The sequence below is a fragment of the Aythya ferina genome (genome assembly GCF_964211825.1).
Source record: "Aythya ferina genome assembly, chromosome: 6".
In the NCBI taxonomy this organism is placed as follows: domain Eukaryota; kingdom Metazoa; phylum Chordata; class Aves; order Anseriformes; family Anatidae; genus Aythya; species Aythya ferina.
In genome coordinates, this window is record NC_140303.1 from 33,095,654 (window position 1) to 33,120,039 (window position 24,386).

Here is a 24,386-nt window from a genome sequence, read left to right on the forward strand (position 1 = left end):
CATAGCATACAACACATTATCTTAACATACCTCCCACCTTCCATACATCCCATCTCCCAAAACATCCCAAGTTATCTCCATTTTGTCTCACATTGTAATAACATCCTGTCCATTTACACAGTTCTGCAATGCAATGCATGTTCTGAGCTCGAGAGACAGGCTCTGACATGTTGATGGCTTCTAAATCACCACATGAATAGAAGGTGTTCCATACTGTCCTTCTTCCTCCTCTATTCTTAAGTATCACTGTGCTGATTCTAAAATATTATGGCACAAGAAATTAGTTATTGAATGAATAGAAACAAACATTTATTTATCACTTCTCTTTGCAATACCCAAATTTGGCTGAGTCAATGCAAAGAAATATAAGGTTTCTCTTAGTTACATACATTTTTGTTCATTTGTTTCATTTCCCTTATTTTTGGCTTGTTCCTAAGGAACGAATGGTGCTTTGTAACCTTCTTGGTCACATTATTCACAAAGCTCTCTCGGAACATAAGAATTAACACCCAGAATTAAACCAGACATTACCTTTTAATTGTTTTATCTTCCCAGAGTAAATGAGAGACAGTAATAGAGTGTAGACAAAGGCTGTCAGAAAAAGCAGGAAATATTTTTAATAGCATTTTAAGGAAAGACAAAAACTGAATGACCAGCCTCTCAGATGATGTAGAAGTCTTTGTAAAGACCAATTACTCTGACATGAGGTTTGAACTCAAACAGATGAAAAAAAATATTACCTAAATACAAACTTTTAACATCATCTTTTTATACATCTGATTATCCTATGTGAACTCCAGAAGGGCACAGTTGCCCACTGTCCGGTGCCATACCAGTTGTACCAATCTGGAACTCTTGCATGCTTGTTTGCATCTCCAATGTGGTTGGTACAGCTACTTGGGAACCTGAACCGTTTCTGCAGAAACTGCAGAATATAACCCCCAAAAGAAATAGGGGGATCATTGTGATACATAATACATCTTTGCCCAGATTCGCACCCTGGATGAGAAAAACAAAAGAGAAGGAATAAGGACACAAAAAGGATTGACATATTTTCTATGAATATTTTCTAAGGTAAGGTATGTTTCATCTCCACATTTCTAAATTAAACTGCATTTCAGTTTTGAAAAGGCATTTTTCATTCAAAAAAAAAAAATTAAAACAGGGAACTAAGTAGTTGAAAAGAAAGAAAGCAGATTACTTTGGACAAAAAGAACATTTTGAGGTGATTCAAATGATTATTTTTTTTTGTTTGGTTCTCTGCTTTAATAATACCCAAGAAATCTTTTCCTGCCAGTACAACATGTGCTATATGTGTTTGGCTGTGAATTGCTAAACTGAAAAATGTCTTACTATTCAACTCTTTCTCCCCCTTTCTGCTTCCTGCTAAACACCATCCTTTTCTCTTCTTGTCAGTGGCTACTTCAAGCATAAATGTCCAAATGGGATGTATAGATGCGAAACCCAGGCATGATTTAATGTGTGTACATCAGTCACTTCTGAAGTTCACTCATCACTTATTCTGCTCAGGAGGCTTGGGAATGACACCAGGCCAGATTCTCTGCCACAATTAACTACACACTTGGAAACCACAAATCAGTGTGCGTAGGCACAAATAGTTCATTCTTCTCAGTGAAAAGTTAACTGTGCTATATCTCATTGCATATTTATGAATTGTGTGGGTAATGGTGGATGGGAGTCTATTGTGGCATCAGTTTTGTTTTATCTCATTTTCTACGAATTGTTTCTATTATTTTCTTTTTGTTAGTTTGTTTTTGTTTGTTTGTTTTTCCCCTTTTACTGCACTTTTTATTGCTTCACCAGACATATTTTATTCCATTGTTTTCACACAGAAGATACACACCAAGCAGCAACTGACTTTAAGCACTTAACTTATATGTCCATATATACTGGCAATTTAAGATGCTTTATAAATTGCAAATATCTTAACGTTATAGCTTGCAGCCAGGAAGTACATCTATAAATTATATTGTTTAAAAAGTGTCAGTATAAATATATATATTTTAGATATAAATATATCAAAATTAAATATGAGAGAATACATTAGAAATTTATTTACTTACCAAGTTGGTCAACCCACTCACATGGTATCCTTCTCTTTACAAGATTTTCAAGTACAACGTTGGTTTCTTCTGCTGTACAACAGCCTGCTAGTTCTCTACATTTGACCTGCAAGTCAAATATTCAAAGAATTCTTACTGCTTTCCCTAGAAAACTTTTCTTACATAGCACTGACTTCATACTGCTGACTACATCCTTTGGAAAAAGGAAGATAACTCAAGATCCACAATGTATACATTTGGGTGGATTTCTCTGAACCAGGCTCAGGTTGGAAAACACCAGGTGCACAGCTGGAACACATTGGGTACACAGCTGGAGTGCATATTTCAGTTTGGTTTAGTCCACAGAGAATTCAGTATCTGTGCTGATACTTACTGAGTGAGACGTGAATGAAAGCAGTTCACAAAGTGATTGGGAAATTCAATAACCAGGAAGTTCAGAAGCATACTCCAGGTCTAACACACATTAATACAGGTGAATCCTGTCTCGACTACATAGGCCTTACATTTCTGTCTGTACTGCTGACCTAAGGGACGTAGCTGGGATATGGAAAGGGGACACTGTTGCAGGGCACTTAGGAATTTGGCTGAGTCTTGAGGAGTGTTCTTTCCTCTCTAGATTGCACTTACTGTGCAGGGAACCTGACAGGTCTGACAGACCTTGTCAACTAAGTGACAAAAACGGAGACCTATATCTTGCTCATTTTTTTTCTACACTATTTCTACCTCACAGTAGGCAAAATTTGAGATAGGTGAGATACTCTGTTACCAGTGTGCAAAATGCCACCAACTAAACTAGCATTTTCCATTTGCAAATGTGAGAAACTTCTGTATAATTAAGAAAGAAAAAAAAAAAAAAAAAAAGTAGATTTTGTGCAAAAGCCTATAAAACACACATGAATGATGTCTCCAGCAGGGTAATGGAATAAGTGTTCACAGGGGGCTTTGATTTGAGAAGCTCACTCATTTAATGTTATATTGATAATAAAGACGATGTATGTGCACTGGGACACATGGTCCTTTTTGGAACTCTGTTCAGGTTATAAAATGTCCATATTCTCTGTTTTATGTTCAAAATCTAATTAAGAAATATTTGATTTACCTACTAATTCTTGATGTACTTCCAATATACTTTTCTATTTTTGTTATTTTTTGTTTCTTTGAACTTGTTCTCAGTATTCATATATACTTTGTTATGCAAAGGTATTCATTACATTTTTAATGTCGATTTTAATATGCTGAATCTAGAATATGAAAGGCGCCATGACAGCCTCATAATGTTGCATGCATGGATCTTTGTTCACTAAATGTCATGTCCACCTCAGAATCTGGATTTAGTACATAAATTCTATCTTTTCCTTATCAGAATTCTGCTCAGAAGTATAGTGATGCATAAAAATGGGAAGAAAATGATAAATCTGGCAATTATTTTTTGATCTAGTGAAATTTTGAGTTTTTTATTAATCATTGAAAACCTACCTTGATGTTACTGTGCATGGATTTCACCTTGTGAAATGCTATTGGCTATGTTTTTCACTGTATGTACATGGTTACATTTCTGTAATATCCTCCTTTCCCAAAGTGAGCTCTCTTTTTAGAAATTGGTCCTAATTTGTGGAATTAAATAAAGAGTAAACTAGTGTCACCAGAAACATGTTGAAATGGTATGTTGTTTCATTTAATGCCTCAGATATTTACAAGGTTGAGAACAGAGTGAAATTTTCAAAGCAGTTCTTTCAACATTTTAAATGTTTGCTGAAACCAGAATCTTGCTTTCTTTGAATAAACCTTGAACAGTGGAATTTCTCTGGCACAAATCTATGCAGGAAAAAGTGTTAGTGTGGCTTGTGGAAATACATCAGAAATGCATATTCATCAGCTCTGTATCTATCAGCTTAGAGAATGGAAAATCTATCTTGCAGTACAAACAACATATAAGAACTAAGCAATGCGGATTGGTCTAATTCTTCATGGTCAGCCTGGGATATAACTCAACAAATAAGCCAAATGTCAGGTGTATCAGGAAAAATCACTCACAAGTGTGCTCAGATCACACACACACACATATAAATAAATAAATAAATTAATTGATTAATTAATCAGTTAAGGTCCCTGCTGTTTCCCAGCTGCTCAGCTCCAATTGTGATCCCTACCAGGCAGAAGTAACAAGTTCTTCATTTTGCTGCTTGAGGTTAATTGTTTTCCTTGAACAGCAATATAATGTAATGAGAAGTGTCAAAGTTCCTCTGCTCCTGGAGTTTACAGAGCCCAGAACAAAATGTGTGGGAGTCAGAGATAAAACAAGATCAAGAGAAGAGATCTAGCGAAGGTATGCACTCTCCAAAGAAATATGGCTAATCAGAATTCCTGATCATCTTCAGAGTACATTGCAAGAACAATAGTTTGAGTAAATCCCCAACCTTATACCTGGATGAACAATAATAGGACCAGCACTGGCTGTAACCACAGAATAATGAGGAAGGTTCCCTGAGTTTAATAAGGCTCATCTTTAAAATTTAAAGTTTATTTATTTTTTTTATTCCATATTTTTTTTGATGTGCCTTAGGAGGCAGTGGAGGACTATCGAGAGGACTTAGGGCAATTCTGTTATATCTGCATATTTTTCTGTTAGCACCACATAAAGACTTTATTCCTTCTGAATCGTGATAGCTGAAATGAAAGGGGGAGAACATTTTACTGCACATATTGTTAAGTGGTTTGCCAAAGTATACTAGGCAAAGAAGTTGCTGCTTCACCCACCAGCAGGAGCAATACACACACTGGAAAATCCCTGTTTCCTTGCTAAATGGTGTTTTAATTCACAAAGTTTCCAGTGTTGTGGATAAAAAACTCTTCTATAGTGAAGTGTTTCACAGGGCACGGCAGTGCAGAGATGATAAAAATCAGAGAGCACTCAAGGTCTTATCTCCAACCCATGAACACTCTCTTGCATGGAACAACTATCTCATGTGCTTGAAGGGGAAGAAAAAAAAAAAAAAAAAAAAAAAAGCAATTGAGATCTGGCTGCTATAACAATTGCTTCAGCAAGTTCCTCCTCACTGGAGGAAAGTGGTCTGGCAGCCAGGGAATGGATCCTGCCCTGCCCTTCCAGGAAGCTCCTCCATCACACCTGGCACTATGTGTTTACCAAAGATCTCCCAAGGCATTGTTTCAAAGGAAAGGAAAGAAAAAATCCCTGTCACTTGAAGCATTTCTTCTTTCCTCTTTTTCTTCTCTTTGAATGAGTTTTCACACACAGGAAAAAAGTCTGTATTTTCTACTGATAAGCAAATTAAATAAATAATGATAAAACTTAGTTATACAAATGTTTGTGAACAGAAGAAAATGAGATATTAAAAAAATATCTATTTTTTAATATTTAGGTTTCCCAGAAAGGATTAAAGACTAGAAGTGGGCATAGCCTGCAGTATTTATTTTATTTTATTTTATTTTATTTTATTTTATTTTATTTTTTCTAATCTGGATGGCTGGTATCATTTTAAGCTGCCATTAATCCAGTGATGACTACTGAGCAGCAAAGTCCAAGCTATGTAAGATAGTACCATTTTGAGACCATCTGCAGAGTGGAACATCAGTATATAGAAAGTAAAAGGCTTCCTTGCACAGTCATATGTTGGAGTCAAAAGGTGCATGTAGGATGTTTTTTCCTCGTTTAAGGGATTACTTGGAGCTGAATTCCCCATTCAGAAAGGTGACGAGGCTCTGTACCTCTTGTACATGGGGAGCCATGTACCACGGGAAATTGACTCCAGTCTACCAGAGGAAATTGAGGCAGACAGATTCATAATCTGACTCCTCTGTTCTGGAGCAGGGTAGTAACTGGTTTTGTCTTGGAGTCATGGACAAATCTAAGTCAGAAAAATGGAGAAAAAATGTCCTCCTGTGAACCTATTGTTTTTGCAGGCAAGTATATCTGTCCCGTACTGTTCCTGAGGTGAATGTAGGATAACTGTTTCTGAAAACTTTCAGCTCTTTTAGCTCAAGTGTCCTGAGTTTGTGTAGAAGTAATATCACAATGGTGTTTTCAGTGCTGTCTCAATCACAATGAGATCTTAAAGCCCTGTAAGCAGTAGTCTGAGCACAATAAATAATACAGCAAATTATCCAAGACTATCAAAAGTGATGAAGTGCAGCAGGCTGTTCAAAGACAGCTCTGCACTTAGTGTTTTATTAAAAAATAATTATATTCATGAAGAAAGACTTCTACACAGCTGTTTACTTTGCACAATGCCAAACAACCTTAAGAAAAATTATTACAAGGAAAATCATGAACTGTCAGTATTTCCTATTCTGGGAGTTAAATGTGGCACCTCGTAAACTCAGAGAACTTTTTGTTGTTGTTGATACCCACAGGATGAATCTTTAGCGTAACTCTAGATTTGCATGATTTGCTGCATAATCTTCCATGCTAGCACAAGGCTGTCTATCCTTTATCCTTGAAGTCCAGTGTGTTAGGTAAGGTAACCTATGTTATTTAGTGTGTTATTTAGGGTGAATATAAATCAATTTTCTCTCTGTCTGCCCTTGTATGCAGATAGACCTTTTCCTGAATTCTCCAAAAACACCTAATATGTTTATTCTTGTAACATTGACATGGGGCCAAGGAAGTTCTGTTTGTCTCAACACCACAGATTAGGAGATTCCCAATAGTAATGAGACCTAATACCTCTTCCATGTACCTCTTTGTAAGTCTATACCTATGAGACTCACACCAGGTAAATAAGTACACAAGGAGCTTTCAGCTGTGCTGAGATATGAGTGTGGACCTCCCAATACTCAGAGCTTCATCAGCAGAACATACCCTTTCCTCCTGAGACACGACCTCAATACCAAGTGATATAAAGAGCTAAAAGGATTTTCTAGGAATAGAAGGATATTTCCAGGCTTTCAGGTCACCGATAACTCCTCTCAGGAGAAAACTAACCTACTAACCTTCCACCCCCCTCCCCCCCCCCAGTTTTCTTCAGAGTACACAGATCGATGACACAGAATTACACGATGATACAATATCTGGTATTCCCTGGAATATGCCACCAATATGACATCATCTTACAATTACTTTATGACAAACAATATCTTGCAATATACTACAAGTATCTATAAGAATCAATGCATAGCAAATATCCTTACGCTTTTTCATGGGACATTGAGTTAAATTTTCTATGGGTCTAAAATTCATTTCCAAATGGAAAATATATATATATATATGTTATATATATTCTTTGGAATTTTGTAGCCTTATTAAAAGACAATAGAATTTATATACTTCTGGAAAAAATCCTTCCCTAACATTTTTCTAAGCAAGCGTGAGCAATGATTCAGACAAAAAATGAGAGTAATAAAACAAAAATATTAAGTCCTTTTCATCTTTATTTTCTTACATCTACAGAAAAATATGAATCTTCAGAGTCTTTTAGATGCAACTTTTTTTTCAGTGAAACTATCAGGTAAAGCAGAAAAATAGTACAACAGAAAAGGAAAAGGATAAAGTATGGCAAAACTGTCACAGGAAAGCTCCCCAACTCCTGCAGTTTTAGGAACTATTTAATAAATTCTTATGCTGGGTAAATGAGTAGAAAATGTAGAGCCTATTCCTGGATTAATCTTCCATTGAGAATAGCCCAGACTAATCTCTCACTGAAGTATTTTGCTTCTGGTTTCCCTCGGGCCTCCAGTAAGATTAATATGTGAACATAACACATTAGCTTATTTTGCTGCACAATGGTCATACTTGGTGGCAAATTATTAATATTTATGAAGAAACAGAGGTACCAGAAGGCTCTGTGCTGGATTAGCTCTTTAGGAACACATTTCCAATTCTGGGACAAGTGGAAACACTTAAAATGAATTGTCAGTTTTTGAGTGTCACTACATTAAGGCTGGAAACCAGTGGCAGTATTTTCACAAATTCTGGCCCAGTGTACATCTACATCGTTGAAAACTCTACCTGTTTTAGGAGCCATTGCAATATGTACTCAGGTTTAGATTGTTGATTGTCCCTGAACATCTCCAGCGAATGACCTGACAGCAGTAAAACAGGTCTATTCTTGAACTCTGTATTAACCTTCTCAGAACAGGTGTTAGGTTTTCTTTGCCTGTGCCCAAATGAAACCAGGTGTGCTTGAACCTCGGAAGTATCTCACAAGTCTTTCTGGCCATAGGTCGTTGTTGGTGGAACCTCACCCACCTGTAAGATGCACACTGTGTCACCTCCCCAGTATTTCCTCTGTAAAGCTGCAATCAGTGTTCCACCATTTTACAAGTAAATAGGGAATCTAGCACCAAGAGATGGCCTGTAAACTCATGCTGGCATCTAACTATGAGCTATCATGGCAAAAATATCTTTTCACATGTGTGTGCCTCTGCAGGAAATGGCATGCCAACAGTCATGTACTATCTAAGATGAAGCTTTAACTTGGGGCATGATGGGATCCCATTCTAGGCACTGCTAGAGCTTATAAGGATTAGAAAAATGAATGTCCTGTGTCCTTGTGCTAGTAAACAGCACCTACCTAAAGCACCTACTTGCTGTTTGGTTTCTGACTACGGTTTCTCCTTCACATTAAGTGTATCGAGCAGTTTGCTGTCAGAAAGATGAAAAATGGGTCTCAGCTCTACTCTTTGCTCCCCCTACCTTCAGTGGGGCCAAGCTGATGAACTGATTCAACTGTATTTAAGTCAGTTCCTGTAGAGTAGGGAAATATACATTGCGAGCAAGGACCTAATCCTGTAGTCATTCAAGCTAACTAATTGCATGAAGGGTCATGGCCAGATTATTCTTACAACTTAAATTCTTTTATTACTTGAAAGCAATAAATCTAAAGCAGAAAGGAGCACCCATTTGCTAGATATAGATTTATTTTCTGCTTTGCAATTCTCAGGAATCACTCCTGAAATGGTGAACTTTTCTAAATGTCAGTTAAAAGGTTCACTGATTTCTTTGCTCATTTCCTAAAACTAATCTGTGTGTTTACTCTCTGGGCCTGCTGCTTTAGCTTATCCTGCCCAGCTACTCTCTAAGCAATTCCTTTGTCCATGCTTCTGTCCAGTACTACTATCTTCTGTTCTTTCCAAGCTGTCTTTCAAAGATCAATTCATGACTTCATCATTAAAAAAAAAAAAAAAAATACATTTCCCTGTTCATTTAACACAATAAAAAATTGTTGTAAATTTTAAAACACATATGCATTTCCTTTGTCTTCTGTTTATTGAATATGGACTTGAAAGTTCCTTACCTTTGAGGTTTCAACTTCTCTTTGTCATTTTCTTGCTTTTATCTCTTCTAACTTGTTCTTAAAAACCTCCTGGTTGCTTTCAATGTTTTGTGTCTCCCTTTTTTTTCCCAATAGCATTTGCATACTCAGCCTCTTCAAGCACAAATGCTCTAAGATGTAGCAGAACAAAGACTCAGTATGCAGGGTCCCAACAATATAAAAAAAAAGTATAAATAAATAATATACCTTCCTTTCTTTCTCTCTTTCCTTTATTGGTAACTTGGACACTGTGAGAAGAGAATTAATCTATGAGGATATTAGGAGCTTTGTTCCAGTGGCTGGTGAGGGAGCACAGTCTTGGAGAGCGGCCAGGTGTGTGGAAGCTGTGTGCTTACACCAGCTCCTGAAATAAGAGGTTGGAAGCCTTGTATGAACCTGCTGGATAACCAGGTAGAGACCACAGATTTAATTTTTATGTCTGTAATTGAGTAGCCCCAAGGGGGTGAATGAAGCTTACCCTATGATCAATATGAGTACACCAACTGAAATACAGATTCTGCAGTCTGGTTTTGAACTTTTTATTTGTTTTTGATACCCTGAAATTTAATTGTAGTCTTGCTGTTGATATCTGAAAATTTTAGTTGTTTCCCACTTCCTCTGTGTATTATTAAATTTCAGCCAAATTTCACACTCTTTTCACATTCCTTCAAAGTTTGCTTCTCTCCAAGCCCACTATATTGGCATTGCCACCTTCTCTGCAGACCTTCATCAGCACATTAAACTGAAAGGGATCTTTGAAATCTCAATGAGCTAAAATTGCATGCATGAAACAGCCTGCTTTCCTGAGGTCACAAGCAAGGTGAACTATTCTCATCACAACACAATAAAAATGCCTTTGTTTTATGTATAGCAATTCTGTAGTACACTCTACCTTGCGGTGAGCAATTTGTCTGAGAATAAAAGATAAGTGTTCACTTTTTATATGATCATTCCTGTTTGAGGAATCTTACTAGCCAAACTGAGGTAAAGAAAGTGAATGTAAAGAGAAGAGAAAAAAAAAAAAAAAAAAAAGAGAGAGAGAGGGAACAGAAAATAACGTAAGTTGGAGGATCAAGAAAAAAGAAAACACAGGGATGTATAAAATTGAAACTAAAAGGACAAATTTTGCTTTAGCAAAATTTTAGCATTAAGGGGAACTAAACCAGGCTAAACCTATCATTAGTGAATTCTACATGGCATAAAAGATTTTCAGGAGCTTTAATGGCACCACACTCCACCAGCAGTGTCCTGACCATGAGAAAGATACTCTTATCTCAGTTTCATGTCCCAAACAGAAGCTAATGGTGGAGACTGAGGGACATGGGTCAGAGCAATGCCATCACATGACCGTGCTTTTCCAATATGATCTCTCAGCTCCAGAGGTTTGTGAATCAAACCTGATCCCCAGGTAATTTACATTTAATAGTCTTCCAGAGAATATTTTTCCCCCCATGAAACTGTGTTATATCTCAACACAGGTAAACTTTCTCTCTCTCTCTCTTTTTTTTTTTTTTTTTTTTTTTTTTTTTTTTTTTCTTAATTGTATAGTTCATTAAGAGAAATCACAATGAAATGCAGGAGATCCATTTCCACTGGATCCACACTCCTGGTTCAGGACTGTAAAATCATCTAAGACGAAATCTTGTTTCAAGTGTCCATAAATCCCAGAATTTTTATTTCCAAGGACAGATCGGGTGGTACTTTGAGCAACCTGGTCTAGTGGAAGGTGTCTCTACCCATGGCAGTCTATTGTAAGAATTAAAAAAGTCTGTTTATACTTTCTACACTTGTAAAACTAAAACCAGTCAACTTCTGGATGTAACATTATCTTTTTTTTTTTTCTTTAATCTTTTGCTCTTTTTTGTTTTCTCCTTTCTTTTTTTTTTTTTTTTTTTTTTTAATACGTTCACAGTACATTCACACACATCTCAAAATAAATAAATAAATAAATAAATAAATAAATAAATCTACAGTTCCTGTAACACAGTATGAGTCTGGGAAGGCTTTAGGCTTCTAGATTCAAATTACTGTAATTCTGTCTTTTAACAAAACTTGTTATTTTTCTCATTTTTCAGAGCCACAGAAATACTGCAATAAGACAATTAGAGACACATTCAGCAACTTAATTACTCTAGATACAATTCTATGAACAGATTCAAATCTTTGACCATTTAATGATGATTGAGTATTTCATGCCACTTCCCATTAGCGGAAAAGGACCCTCTGAACAAATTGAACTTACCTCATTGAGCAGTCACCCTCCCAGGGCAGCATATTGCACTCAGTTGAAGCTGATCTAATGCAGGCCTTCTATCACTTCAGTGTCAGGCAATCAGCATACATTTCTGAAGATTCATGAATGGCAAAAGGGCGACTTGTATAAAGTGCTTCTCAAGAAAGAGTGTCTTTCTGTTCAAAAAAAAATAATAAATGTAAGTAAGCTTATTTTTAAACTGAAAGACGTAGAACATGACTTCAGACAGAGAACTGCATGTATACACATATATATTAAAAAATTATTATATATTAAAAAAAAAAAAAAAAAAAAAAAAAAAACATGGGAGAGAATTAGAGCTGTGCTGGCTTTCACATTCATATTTCTACCAAAAGGTTTAGCCCCTTTGGGCCTCCACACATATCTTCTTGAGGAGGGATGAGGAGATATGTAGAATAGGCAGAATTTTGTCTTGTTCTTACTGTAGAGCAGGGTCAATCAGTGAAAATCAGGATCTATTGCCTTTGCTTAAGATGCCAATTGTGAGGTATTTCTTAGCATAGACCCATGAACTGCCCCCTTGCGCAGACTTATTTGTACAGGGAAAAGCACAGTTTTCATGAGTAGGCAAACAAAATAATCCTTTTTTTTTTTTTTTTAAATAGGAATTTCTCAACACTCTGCTTGATCTTTTTGAAAAATATTCACATCTGGTACTGTCTTACTTGGATCTTTTACTGCCATTTAAATTTATTTGTCCCTCTCCCCCTTTACTGGATGAAGCTGCCATCCGAGCTGTGCTCCCAAAGAACTGGTGTTACAATAATGCTGCACTGCAATATCAAGAAACATTGGGCCAAACCTCATGTGTCTGTGGTGGAACTGGGCAGATGCTGACTAATAGTCAAATGCAGTATACAAGGCAGTCTTCAGAGATACTTTTAGAAAATATCTTCCTGCATCATATCATTAGTGACTAAATTATACATTTTATGATCTATAACTTGTGCTCAATGTAGATAGAACAGGGCAGAGACAGAGTTACAGGAATGGAGCAGGCCTTAGGACCAATAAAGCTATAGAGAACAGCCACTGGAAATAATGTCTTTGCAGACACAGAGGCAACTTTTTAGTGCTTCCTTGAGGTGTCTCAAAGCAGATGTTTGCACTGTTGCATGTTTTTCAGCTCAAGGCTTGCACGTAAGAAACTCAAGAACAAATGTTTCTCCTTGTTTAGGATATATTTCTATTCTATTACTATATCACAACCTAGCAGCTTACTTCTTATATCCAGAGTAATTTTCCTCATTCTTTTCATGGTATTCTGTGTTCTAAGATGTAAATTGAGATCTATATCTTTTTCTCATTAAGGAACAAAGCTCACTGCTTGATGACCACTAGACTGACTGCCAACTAGTGAGGAAAACCATGGATGTAAACGAGAGTTCTGCTCTTCAAACAGCTTGGAACAACATCAGTCCAAAGAGGGCAATAAACTTTTCTGACACTTCATAGCTGCACAAACTTCCAATAAATCAATAAATTCCAGAAGAAGAAAGTGTTATATTAATAGTCAGAAACAGCAAATGTTTTGCAAAACAGTGATCTATTTTTGTCACATGAACTTTGCATCTCCTTCAAGCCATGTATTATAGTTATCAAGCAACTTTTGTTATCAAGCAACTTTTTTTTTGTTAGTTTTTTTTGTTTTGTTTTGTTTTGTTTTGTTTTGTTTTTTTGGAAACAAACAAACACGTTTTTCAATTTAGATTATATAAAAAAAATACAGTTTGTTTTTCTACACATAGAAGTAACTGTCCTCTTCTGTGCCTCAGACAGTTTTTTGACTGAGAATATAGCCCATATGGAGGCTCATGGAGGAAATCATTGATTTCTATGTCTAGGCCCACAGCAAGATTCTAAGAATCTAAACCCTTTGGTGTCATTCTAAGCTCTGGAACACCAGAGACTTCTCAGGTTAGCAGGTTAGTCTTTTTGTTTCTTCACTTCCAAATCCTATTTCAGTGCTTGACTACCTTCAGATTTTCTCTGCCTTTCATGGTATATTCTGTGGAGGCTTCTAAATGCCAGGTGTTTAAGGGATGAGGTTCCCCCACCCCATCACTAACTCTACAGTGTAATGGTAATGAAGAAAAGGAGAGATGGGTGGAAGCAGACAAGTTTTGCAAGGCTTTTCAGTATTATTTTGTTTAGTTGTATTTTCATACAAAACTAATTTAAGAACTGGATAAGTAGCTAGATTTGTGGTATATTCTTGCATAAGCTATTTCACACCATTAACGCCTGAAGCCAATCTTAGCATTAACCAAAGCAAGCACCCTGTTCCATTGCAGTCACATGCACTAAAGAAAAAGCAGCATTACAGATTCTCCCACATAGATTTTCCTGTGGGAAAAGAAAAAACAATTCCTATTTTCATACTGATGATTACCTGACATCCAGTCCTATCTGTGTTATTTGCTTGTGGACATCCAGATGCAATAAGCATGCAGGAACACACATACACAGAGCGAGGCTGAAGTAAAGTGTCATGGGACTTTGTTAAAGTATAAGGTACAACGACAATTTAAATCATTACAAGGAATTACTTCTCTCTTTGAAGAACAGCTCTAACATAAATATATCAAGAACAACCAACAGTTCTAGCTAGGTAAAAAGAAGGAAATATATAAACATTTTATTTCTTGGTAAGGAGCCTATCTAGAAGTATGCTGAATGGACTGCTCTCTGGGTTTTTATAATTATTCTTTAATACTTCTCTGAATCTGTCACACAGACACAGAAAGCAAGCTACAGGTGGAAACCCTAGATAAGGTCCAAATATTTCATGGAGGCTGATGACATTTGCTCAATGATATTCAGTAGTTTATTACAACGGTTTACACTATGACATAGTGCACTAGAGCTAACCTGCATTATCTGGGTTATTCAACTCAAGGCTTCAATATGAATCATTTTTTATTGTTTTATTTATTTTTATCTTTTTTATTTTCTTTTCTTCTTTTCTTTTTTAATCTACCCTATTGGGCAAATTTCATTCAGAAAGTGACAGAAGGAAAATAGGTCTCCAGTAGGTTCCTACAGGCTTTGCAAAAGCACATGAATAGCTAGAGGAAAATGATCCTCTAACTGCCCTGGTGGACAAAAGCCAACAGCAAAAGCTGACAGTATGAGATGTTGAAGAACCAACATAGCAGGAAAAACAACAACAACAAAACAGAAATGCCTAAACTGCACAGAAAACTTCAGCTAAAGTTTGCAGCCAAAAAAAAAAGGTAAGTTGTAGATCCTCATGAACACCAGAGAATATGATCTTTGATATATCTTTTGGCTCCAGGACTACTACTATTATACACCTAAAACCCTTCACTGACAATTCAATTTTAAGGCCATACAGTGAAACTGCTTAGAAAACCCACTCATTCTAGGTTTTGTTTTGACTTCATCCAGTTAGCAGGCATTTCCACAAAGCTATTGCAGTATGCTGTATTTCTTACCTTTCTCTGGTCTCTGCAAACCACTGCAGATCTCAGCTGTGGACATAGAACTTCTGGAAGCCCTGAAGTTCAGATCTCCATAAAATAACCAGACAGACATCAAATTACATATCTGTGTAAAAAATTAGCAGCCCTATCAGAAAACATTGCCCTATTCATTTTCACCTTACCCTCCAATAATTCAATCAAAGTTCCACTCAAAACAATATGCCACCTCTGATTTCCTTCACAGCTGACTATGAAGTTATTTTAACTATTAAACTTTCATATTCTATTCTCTTTGTCTCACAGATTATAAAACAAAGAGGAGAACACTGAAGTACGCACCAAAATGGTGACTCTTTGGCTTCACATTTTGTTATATAAAATATTATGTGCTTTCTTTCTCTGCTTGTCTCTTTTTCTCTGTTTTTTCCCATCATGAAGTCAATTCCCACAGCAATGCTTAGGGCAGAGTGTATCATTGCAGGGCCCAGATGGTTAGCTATGGAAAACTATCTTCCATCTGGTTTCTTAGTAATATCCTTAAGCGGATAAGCTTGCAGCTCTGAAATTGTGTTAAGCTTTCCATGCAACTACTGTCTGTAGCAATCTATGCTCGGCATCTAGTTTGTTTTTTAATTTAGGGGGAGGAAAAAGGTTAGGATGAAGCAAAGTACCACAGTAATATCAAACTCACTTAAAAACAGAAGAAAAGTTACCCAGAGAAAAAAAAAAAAAAACGCTAAAAGGTGGTTTCAATTTTAAAATAAATTTAAGCCTTTTGAATTTTCATACCATTTTGTATTTCTTAATTTCCTTTCCAAAACAAAGGCAGATATTTGTTTCCTTTGTCCTTGTACACTTACTGTGATAATACAGACTGTTCTAAATGTCTAGATACTACTGCCTAATGAAAAATGCAATGTGAAAACCTTTCTTTTTGTAATTTAAAGAGATGAAGTGATGTTGAGAACAAAGTGAAATCAGGGGTGAAGCTAACTTCCAACTAACAATTGGAAAGTCTCTCAGTGCAGCTGGAGGGAAAAAAGAGACAACCTGGATGATAATATGTGCACAGATGGGATGTTTGGACTACAGAGTAGGCAAACTCCAATAGAAAATAGAAGAATATTTTTAAGATGTCCTAGAATAAAATGGAAAAGAGATTTTTTGTACATTTGCTGTCAAACTCCTCAAGAGTTATTCCAGCTCCAATGACTCTGGATCTTACCCCAGGCTTCAAAAAAGCTTTGGATCATGCTACTAATTGTAATTAGAGCAAGCAACTATTAAAAGTGCTGCATACTATTTCAGAAGGATACTGTGAGAAGATTTGATCATTTTGGGAAGTCAACTCCCAATCTACAATGGTTACTGCTGTTTGTAGTTAGCAACAAGAAACACTTTGTTCTGTTACCAAAGAAGACTATGTTGAATCATCTGCTTGTAAAATCACTGTTTGCAAATTGCTAAAGCCCAACAATTAGTTCTCATAATCCTTGTTCATGAATACAATAGTCCTTTGGAGAACCAGCAAATACAAATATTTCCAATTTGTTTAATAGAATAAGGGCACTTTTAAAGGGCTGCTGCATTTTTTAGTAACTTTAAAATTTATTTAGACTGTAATGGTGTGAATAAGATGACTCATTCATGATGATATTGTCATATTTTTGCTGAAGTAAGAGAAATTGCAATTGTCACTTTTAACTGATAAAAATGAAGAAATATGTGAGGATAGTTCAAACCCATGAGGGGACGGTATAAAAGGGACAGAAACACTTGCTTGCTCAAGCACAGAAAAGACTTGTTATCTCATTACTTGCTATCTCATTGCTGAGACCATAAGAAGTTGAGCGTGCTCTTCCTTCATCTTGCCTGCTTCCATGCCCTAGCCATAATGGAGAAATGGGAGTTTTCTGCCTGGATGGGGACGGGTGTAAGCAGTCCCCAGAGCTGAGCCTGTCTGTGAGTTCTCAATTTCTTTATACCACCAGAAGCTGAAGATGAACAGCCAGACTGCAGTGCCAGGACCAGCTGGGAAGCAGAGCCTGCTGATGCCTCCCTCCTGGGGGATATTATTATCTGCAAACAATTTAGCCCTCATCACTGGAGCAGAGCAGGACGATTCACAATCCAGTGCTGTTTTTGGCTGAGATGGGCTAGCCATGGAGAACTGCTATTTCTTGGCCAGCCTGCCGCCTGCTGCTCCCAGCTGCCTTTGGACAGGATAGTGCTGAGCTAGTGGTTTGCTGAGATGGAGCCTGAGTCAAACACAAATGTAGGCAAAACCATGAACAGATGGCAGCAGGACACGGTCTCTGGTCTCAGCCTTGGCCCTACGATGTGATGGTGGCATGGAGCATCCACAATCTATTGGGCCTTTGGTGGGTTACTGAGAAAGTAAGTAAACAGGTAATAAGGGGAAAAACAGAAGTAAGTGCTTTATGTCTCAAACTAAACAGAATTTTACTGTATTAAAAAGAAAACAAACAAACAAAACAAACAAACAAACAAAAAAAAAACAGAGAGACGCTTTTTGATCAGGGCCCCTTTTCCAGCCAAGTATCAGAAGGGTGATGCACAAGGAATTTCTGCTGCTTCTCAAAGGAGTAATCACAACAACATCTTGAACATAAAAAAATGATTATAATAATAATAATAATCAGGGACAAGTAAATTGCTATGTAGAATTAGTGTCAGAATGCAAATAAACATGTAATGATTTCACGGGAATTGGGAGTTGACATGCTAAATCTACATGGCCAAGGTTCTGAGGACACAGTTTGAACAGACAGTTCATGGGTGAAATGCTGAATGTAAACAAGAAAAACAAAGGAAATTAATGAACAAACAGAATTTAAAAAGCCCTGTGTTGCTGCTTCACATTCATGACCAAAAGAACAAAACAGATGTGAGAAAGGATTCACAGTGAATAAACAAATTCCTCCAAGCCCTTCACAGGGACCAACCTAAGAAAGAGAGGAATAATAAGGAAATATTTATGAGGCTTCCTCAAAGGCAAAGCATGTGGGGGAGGGAAAATTAAGGTCTTCAAGAAATAAATAGAAGTATTTCACTTTATAGAAAATTAAGTGAAATACACCATTCTCAGAGCTAAAGATTTATCATTTATAGCTGCTGTCCCCAGTGCACATGCCTATATAGGAGGGAATTTTTCAGAGGTTGATTTTTATTTCTTTTCTTATTTTTGTTGTAGTATATATTTGGTGCACATCCTCAGGTCCCCACCACCTGTGGATGGTGCCAGTCAGCATGGTTCCTTTAGTGTGAATGAAGACAGGTTTTTATTTCACCTTGGGATTCTGCCCACCATCACCTCACACTGAGCTTTATGATTACTTTACTACTGGTCTCTCCAAATATTCATTTATTAAAACCACAAGAATATATATATATAGTTTGTGTATGCTATTTGCACAACAATTTGCATAGCAGAAGTGATGAGGGTTCTGTTTATTTGTTTTTTTTGTTTGATTGTTTGCCATATTTCCTTTTTAATGTATTTGTGATCACAATGAAAAATGAGAGTGGGATTTCTTAAGAATACAAGGGGAATGGGAGTCATGGTAGATATCCGGAGAGCTATGGCAAAATTTAACTTCTAAAATGAGCTACATCAGACATAGTACCCTACAGCATGTGATATCCTCATTGCCTTGAGAAGAAAATTCCCACACAGTAGTATACATCTTTCTTCACATTATTCTTGGTAATAGTCATGATAACAGTCTCGTGAGCTCTAGATCTGAGAAGCAGACTCACAGGGAATATATTAATGACTTACTGTTGTAGTGTCTTTACTTCATGATTTCAAATTCCAACCCTGAACTGGATTGGATGCTTTCTGAAGGATGGCTCTTGGACTAAGGTTAAGAACTTAGATCTTCACCAATAAAATACAATCTAGAATACTTAATTAGACAAGCTTTTTGCCTTGAGTGGGCTGTCACCTGAAAAACTGTGAAAAAGTATGAAAAGGTACCAAAAGGGGAAAGTTGTCAAGAGCCTTTCAGCTCTTGTTCTGAATGCTGCACCTACAGCAGACACTGGTGTTCGGACTTCTCATTTATAATTCCTCCCACTCCCCTGAAACAGGATACAACAGGATGATAATTATTTTTTTTCTTCTAAGAGCAAAATACCAGCAGTTGTGTTTTTTTGTTTTGTTTTGTTTTTGTTTTTTTGCTCTTTTCTGCTTTTGTTTCTTAAGTAGCTGACAAACCATATCTGTGCATGGTTGATCTTTCAAGGCTTGTACTTTGTTTGCATTTCAAGGAAAGAGGAAAAATAATGTGAAAGTTTGAAGGACAGCAGCTTCTGGCATATGCTACTCTTTCATATTTTGTAAAACTAATGGTGCATACCATCCTAAGCAATGAGAGATATGTTAGGCTGTCATCTGAACTGTTAAAAACATGTGGTGGTTTCATTTAGTCTGGAGTAACTTTGACCACTTTAGCCAAATTTCATTAGGACAAACTTGTAAATGATGCAGCTAATATGCATTACAACTCCTGACATTGTATGCTGGAGGGACAGATACTAATGTAACTGTACAAATAAAGCAAAGACCAGCACCATCACACAATATAAAGGTAAAACATAAGTGTTAAGGTAACAAATGCACCTGGAAAGGAGTGGAATAGAAGGCTGACAGCTTCTTTGCATCTCATTGATGCCACAAGCAATGTGCCTTGCCAGCACCTACTCATGGGATGAAAGCCATTTCTCGTTTAAATAAAACAAAAATCTTAAATGACACAAGAGACTTCAGTAAGCAACCTAAGAGGTGTTGCCCATGCTCAGAGTCCCTGATTAATACGGCCTCTATATTCCAGATAGCTCTAAATCCAGATTACTTTCAGTCATCATCTGCATGTGTTTTTATGTATTCATAATATAGGGCTTTTGTAGGCTTCCCTGTAATGGTCTATACTGACACATACACAGGTGTTTCAGGCTGAAAACACTACACCATTCAAAATATATATTCATGGTATGCTACTATTCTACTTAGAGTTTATTTCTTGTAATATACTTAGTGTCTTTCTATTTTATGTCCACTCCTGAGCTCCTTTCAGCTGCAAGGTGTGTCTTAAATGGCAGAATAAGTAAACCCCAACGAACGGAACACATAGCAGTATATTAGCATAGCTTACTTTGTGCTTCTTACTGCAGATGCACTAAGCCACGACAGAGCCTTTCAAGTGCTTTGCAGCAGCTTCATCAGTGAAACTTTTTTATTATCACAGTAGCTAAGTAGTTTCATCTGTACCTGGAAAAAAGTGCATGCCAAGCTAGGATGTGAATCTGTATCAGCTTTGCTTTTTAACTCCATATGTAGGTACCCAGTGTGTCCTAAGGACAGGTTTGTCATCCATTTGTTTCTGCAGCCCTGGATGCCAAAGTGGCCTGTGCCCTTCTCCTCTCTTCTCGCTCTCCTGATCACACAGCTTCTCCTGACATTTCCCCTTTAGGCATCCTCATACAATTGTTTGTGCCACCATGGGGACAACTGATCCAGAACAATAACAGCCAGTTTTGACTAAGTTATTTTTAACCAGTACCAATCGCTTAAGGTGGTTCAAGGCATGGATGCAAAAATGCCACTGCTAGCAGAGCTGAGGAAGGGTGAAGGAACAGAGACAAGCAGACAGCGTTTGCAATCAACTTCTCACTCTGTTAAATAGGTTCAGCAATTTATATCAAACTAACCAAGAAACTACTTGTTTAGAGCTTGAAACTGGCTTACCAGGTGAAATAACCCCCAGTCCTGGTGCAAGGGAAGAGCTGGGAGCATGCAAACAGGCACAGAGAGCAGGGAGGGACAAAGAGGAAGTGACACCACCTTTTTGGTGGCAGCTTGCAATTTGATTTTCCTCAGCCACAGCTGAAAAATGCCATTCATTTAAATGAATGTCATGAATTTATGGAACAACTTTTCCAGGAAACAAGTTGTTTCTGTGGTTGCCCTTGTTAAGCTCAAACTGTTTAGGACTACTCATGTGTTCTGTTTCTCAGAAATCTGGTGGAAAACTGATATGAGTTCCAATAGAGCAGCCCCTCTCCTGGGGTGCTGGAGACTGACAGAAGTTAAATGCTTTCTGCAAACAGAAGATTATTCTATCTTATATTTTTCACTTAAAATTGGTAGAATCTAGTACTGTTTAACCTACTGGTTTTGACCAATTGACACTTCATCTGTGAACAGCCTATGGTGTGCATCACCAATGCACTGAAGCAAACACACATAGCAACACCTGTTAGAGCTGAGTGAATAATTTTATTTCAGTATTTTGTATAAATGGGTCATTAAGGCAAAAGAAATTTTTCCACAGTGTACCAGCTGCTCAGAAACTAATTTAGAAAAAGAATGAACATTGTGCTTATGTCAACATAAATTTTTTTTATTTTTCATCTAAAATTACTTTTCCAAATATTACTGGTTCCTTTAAAAAAAAATAATATATATATATATATGTATATATATATATATATGTATATATATATATATATATATACACAAACACACACTTGGGTTGTCTGAAAACTTTTGGACCAAAAGAATAAGATTACAAATTATAAAATTGTTAGTAAAATAGAAAGTCTGAGTCCTTCTCATCTTTAACAACATGGCACAGAATGATGCTGGTTCTGCACAGTTATTTGAAAGGGAGAATACCACTGGCAGTAATGCAAGAGACTTTTCTATTGTCAGTCATCAAGAAGCAGATGGCATGTCTTGGCTGAGTGGCTTCTTGGGCATCTTATTTTAACAACTACTTCAGCATACCTGGCAGCAGAGTCAGATGTAAAACACACAGCCTAAACATGGGCTGCAATAAATCAAGTGCAATGAATTCCCAGTCACTGCAAGATTAACAGTAATCCAGAGCACAGGAGTTTTGTTTGCCCTGTACGGGAAAACACCTTATCTTGTCTGAAGTTAAGGTACTTATCTGCAAAATCCTTAGATCATTTGCTGCTACTTTGATTATTTAGCATTAAAATGATGTTGTGTTTTTGTTTGTTTGTTTGTTTGTTTTCATGTTTGTTTTGTTTTGTTCTGGTTTGGTTAGGTTTGATTAGCAGCCTAAGAATGACAAAACTAGTGCCAGAAAATGACAAAAACTTTTCACCTGTCAAGTCAGTTTAAATCAACAAGAATATTTTTTAATAACTCTTGACTCATGAGGTAAAACCAATAATTGTATAGGAGGACAGTGTCACTTGCCTTTTGTTACTTAAATTATGACTCTCTTACCAGACGGTCTTTGGGATTTCTCATTCTGCAGAACTACTTTATGGAGGACTACTTTGACAGTCATTCAGAGCTTGTAGTAGAAATTACCAAGTTGGTCCAAATAGTAATTTAGGCACAGGGATGGGATACTAGCCACACTTTTATATTGAGGTTGATTGAAAAAAAAAAAAAAAAAAAAAAAAAAAAAAAAAAAAAGTTTATTGTAGTGGCTTCTGTAGATTTAACTTCTCTGTTTACTTTTTTTTTTTTTTTTTTTTTTTTTTTTTTAGTACACTTGAAGCTCCAAGGATGCCTAGATGTCCACACACTGGGCATGGCATCAGCACATAGGAAGAAGGACAGCAAGGGCTGACCCTCAGCAGGCTTGCTGGGCTTGGAGCTTTGCTTTCTACAGAAACTCCAAGAAACTCCATGGAAGCCAATCCCCTGCTGTTTCTGAAAATAACAATGGACGTTCACTTGCTGCTTCATGTATTAAGAGAGAGAAAAAAAAATGTCCCGAGAACACTTGCCTACCATCATACACTAAATGTGTGACATAGTCAGGAGCTGAGCTCCATTTTTTTAAACAGACAAGTGCCTGCAGCACAAAGCATTCATTCTCATTCTGTTGGTCTGAAAGAAAAATTATTCTGGATATAGCCTAATCTAATAGGGATCTGACAGCAGTCTTTAAGGGTCATTGTTCTTTAAACAGTCATTAGAAAAGCAAGATGGGCAGTATGTACCAAAATAACATCTGAAAGCAAATAGCCAAAATACTGTTGTCAGAGGTAAACAAAGCTACAGAACTCCATAACTCCAGAAAATAACAGAAAATATATAATTTTAAAGAGGTATTTATTGTCCTTGCCCATAAACATGTATCAGTTCTCTTAAGTCTAGTACAAATCATGCATGCAAACTGGGACAAGAGAGATCTCACAGCATGTATATACATAGGAAAGGAGACTTTAGGGGTTTGTATGAATTAAATAAGGTATAAATTGATATGCATATGTGGAGTCCAGACATCTGAATATTTAGTTAAGGCCACATGTCTGAGTCATTTGTGGAAAGGTGTCACTTTATTTTATGCACCACATAGCAACTGAAAGACTGATTGTGAACAGGGTGAGACCATGAACCTATATTATCTAAGCTCAAGACCAAGCTGTAAGTACATAAAGCACCTGTAGATCAATTAAAAACCTCAATAGATAGCCAGTAAATCACTTTACTGCCATTATTTATCACTGCATTGTATCTAATGCCATTAATTCTCTTTTGTCTGTACTGCCTCTACCAAACTGTGGATACAAAATTGGAGTTTATGCAAAAGGGAATTATTCCCTTTGGACAATTAAATTTACTGTAGCAAAGTTATAGGCACTTCATAGATATGTGTTGCACATGCACATTATAATTGTTAATTTTAGGGACAGTGGTGGGTACCCCACTGAATGGAAAAGGAAAGAAAGCAAAGAAATGCAATCTGAATGCAACGCAGGAACCTCTGCTGCATTTCATCAGTCTGCCACCTGAACCAACACTAGTCTATAAGAAAAAAAGACAGACTCACAGTTAAGACTTCTTACTAGCCTGACCTGTGGGAGATTGAGACAGACAGACAAGGATACAAAGAGTTCACAGGCTAATTTTCCAGACTGCAGCCACTGCAACAGTCTTATTAGGCAAGGTTGCACAGAAAAGAGAAAGACAATAAATCCATACAAGTTTCCTTCCCCAAAGAAACTACTGCCATGGAAAGAAGTACAAGAATAAGGTCCTAGGGAAAAATTATACTGACCAATAAATCTCTCACTATGCACTCAATTAAAATGAAATTTATATAAACAACAAGCCTCAACTATTAAAGTGTCTGGCCATCTGCCCACACCTACTTCAAACAACTGTTAACTATGAACCCCGAAGTTGGGCAAAAATACAAAAGACCAAAATTAGGTGCCTTCAGCCTTTTTCATTTCTTGCAGAACTGCTACATATGATTTATTAGTGAACAGATACTTGTCATCCATTTTAAAATTA

The 24,386-nt window shown here is 36.8% G+C and overlaps 1 long non-coding RNA gene across 1 annotated transcript in view; it reads right to left on the reverse strand.

The window, feature by feature from the left end:
• Positions 1-284: 284 nt before the first annotated feature.
• The window catches only part of LOC311439214, a 288,783-nt gene continuing 264,681 nt past the window's right edge, over positions 285-24,386 (reverse strand). The window contains exons 9-14 of the long non-coding RNA XR_014694593.1: positions 15,089-15,163; positions 11,598-11,764; positions 9,563-9,719; positions 9,338-9,486; positions 2,085-2,190; positions 285-999 (exon numbers count right to left, since the gene is read on the reverse strand). This is a non-coding gene — a long non-coding RNA (uncharacterized lncRNA). The remainder of the gene's footprint in view (positions 1,000-2,084; positions 2,191-9,337; positions 9,487-9,562; positions 9,720-11,597; positions 11,765-15,088; positions 15,164-24,386) is intronic.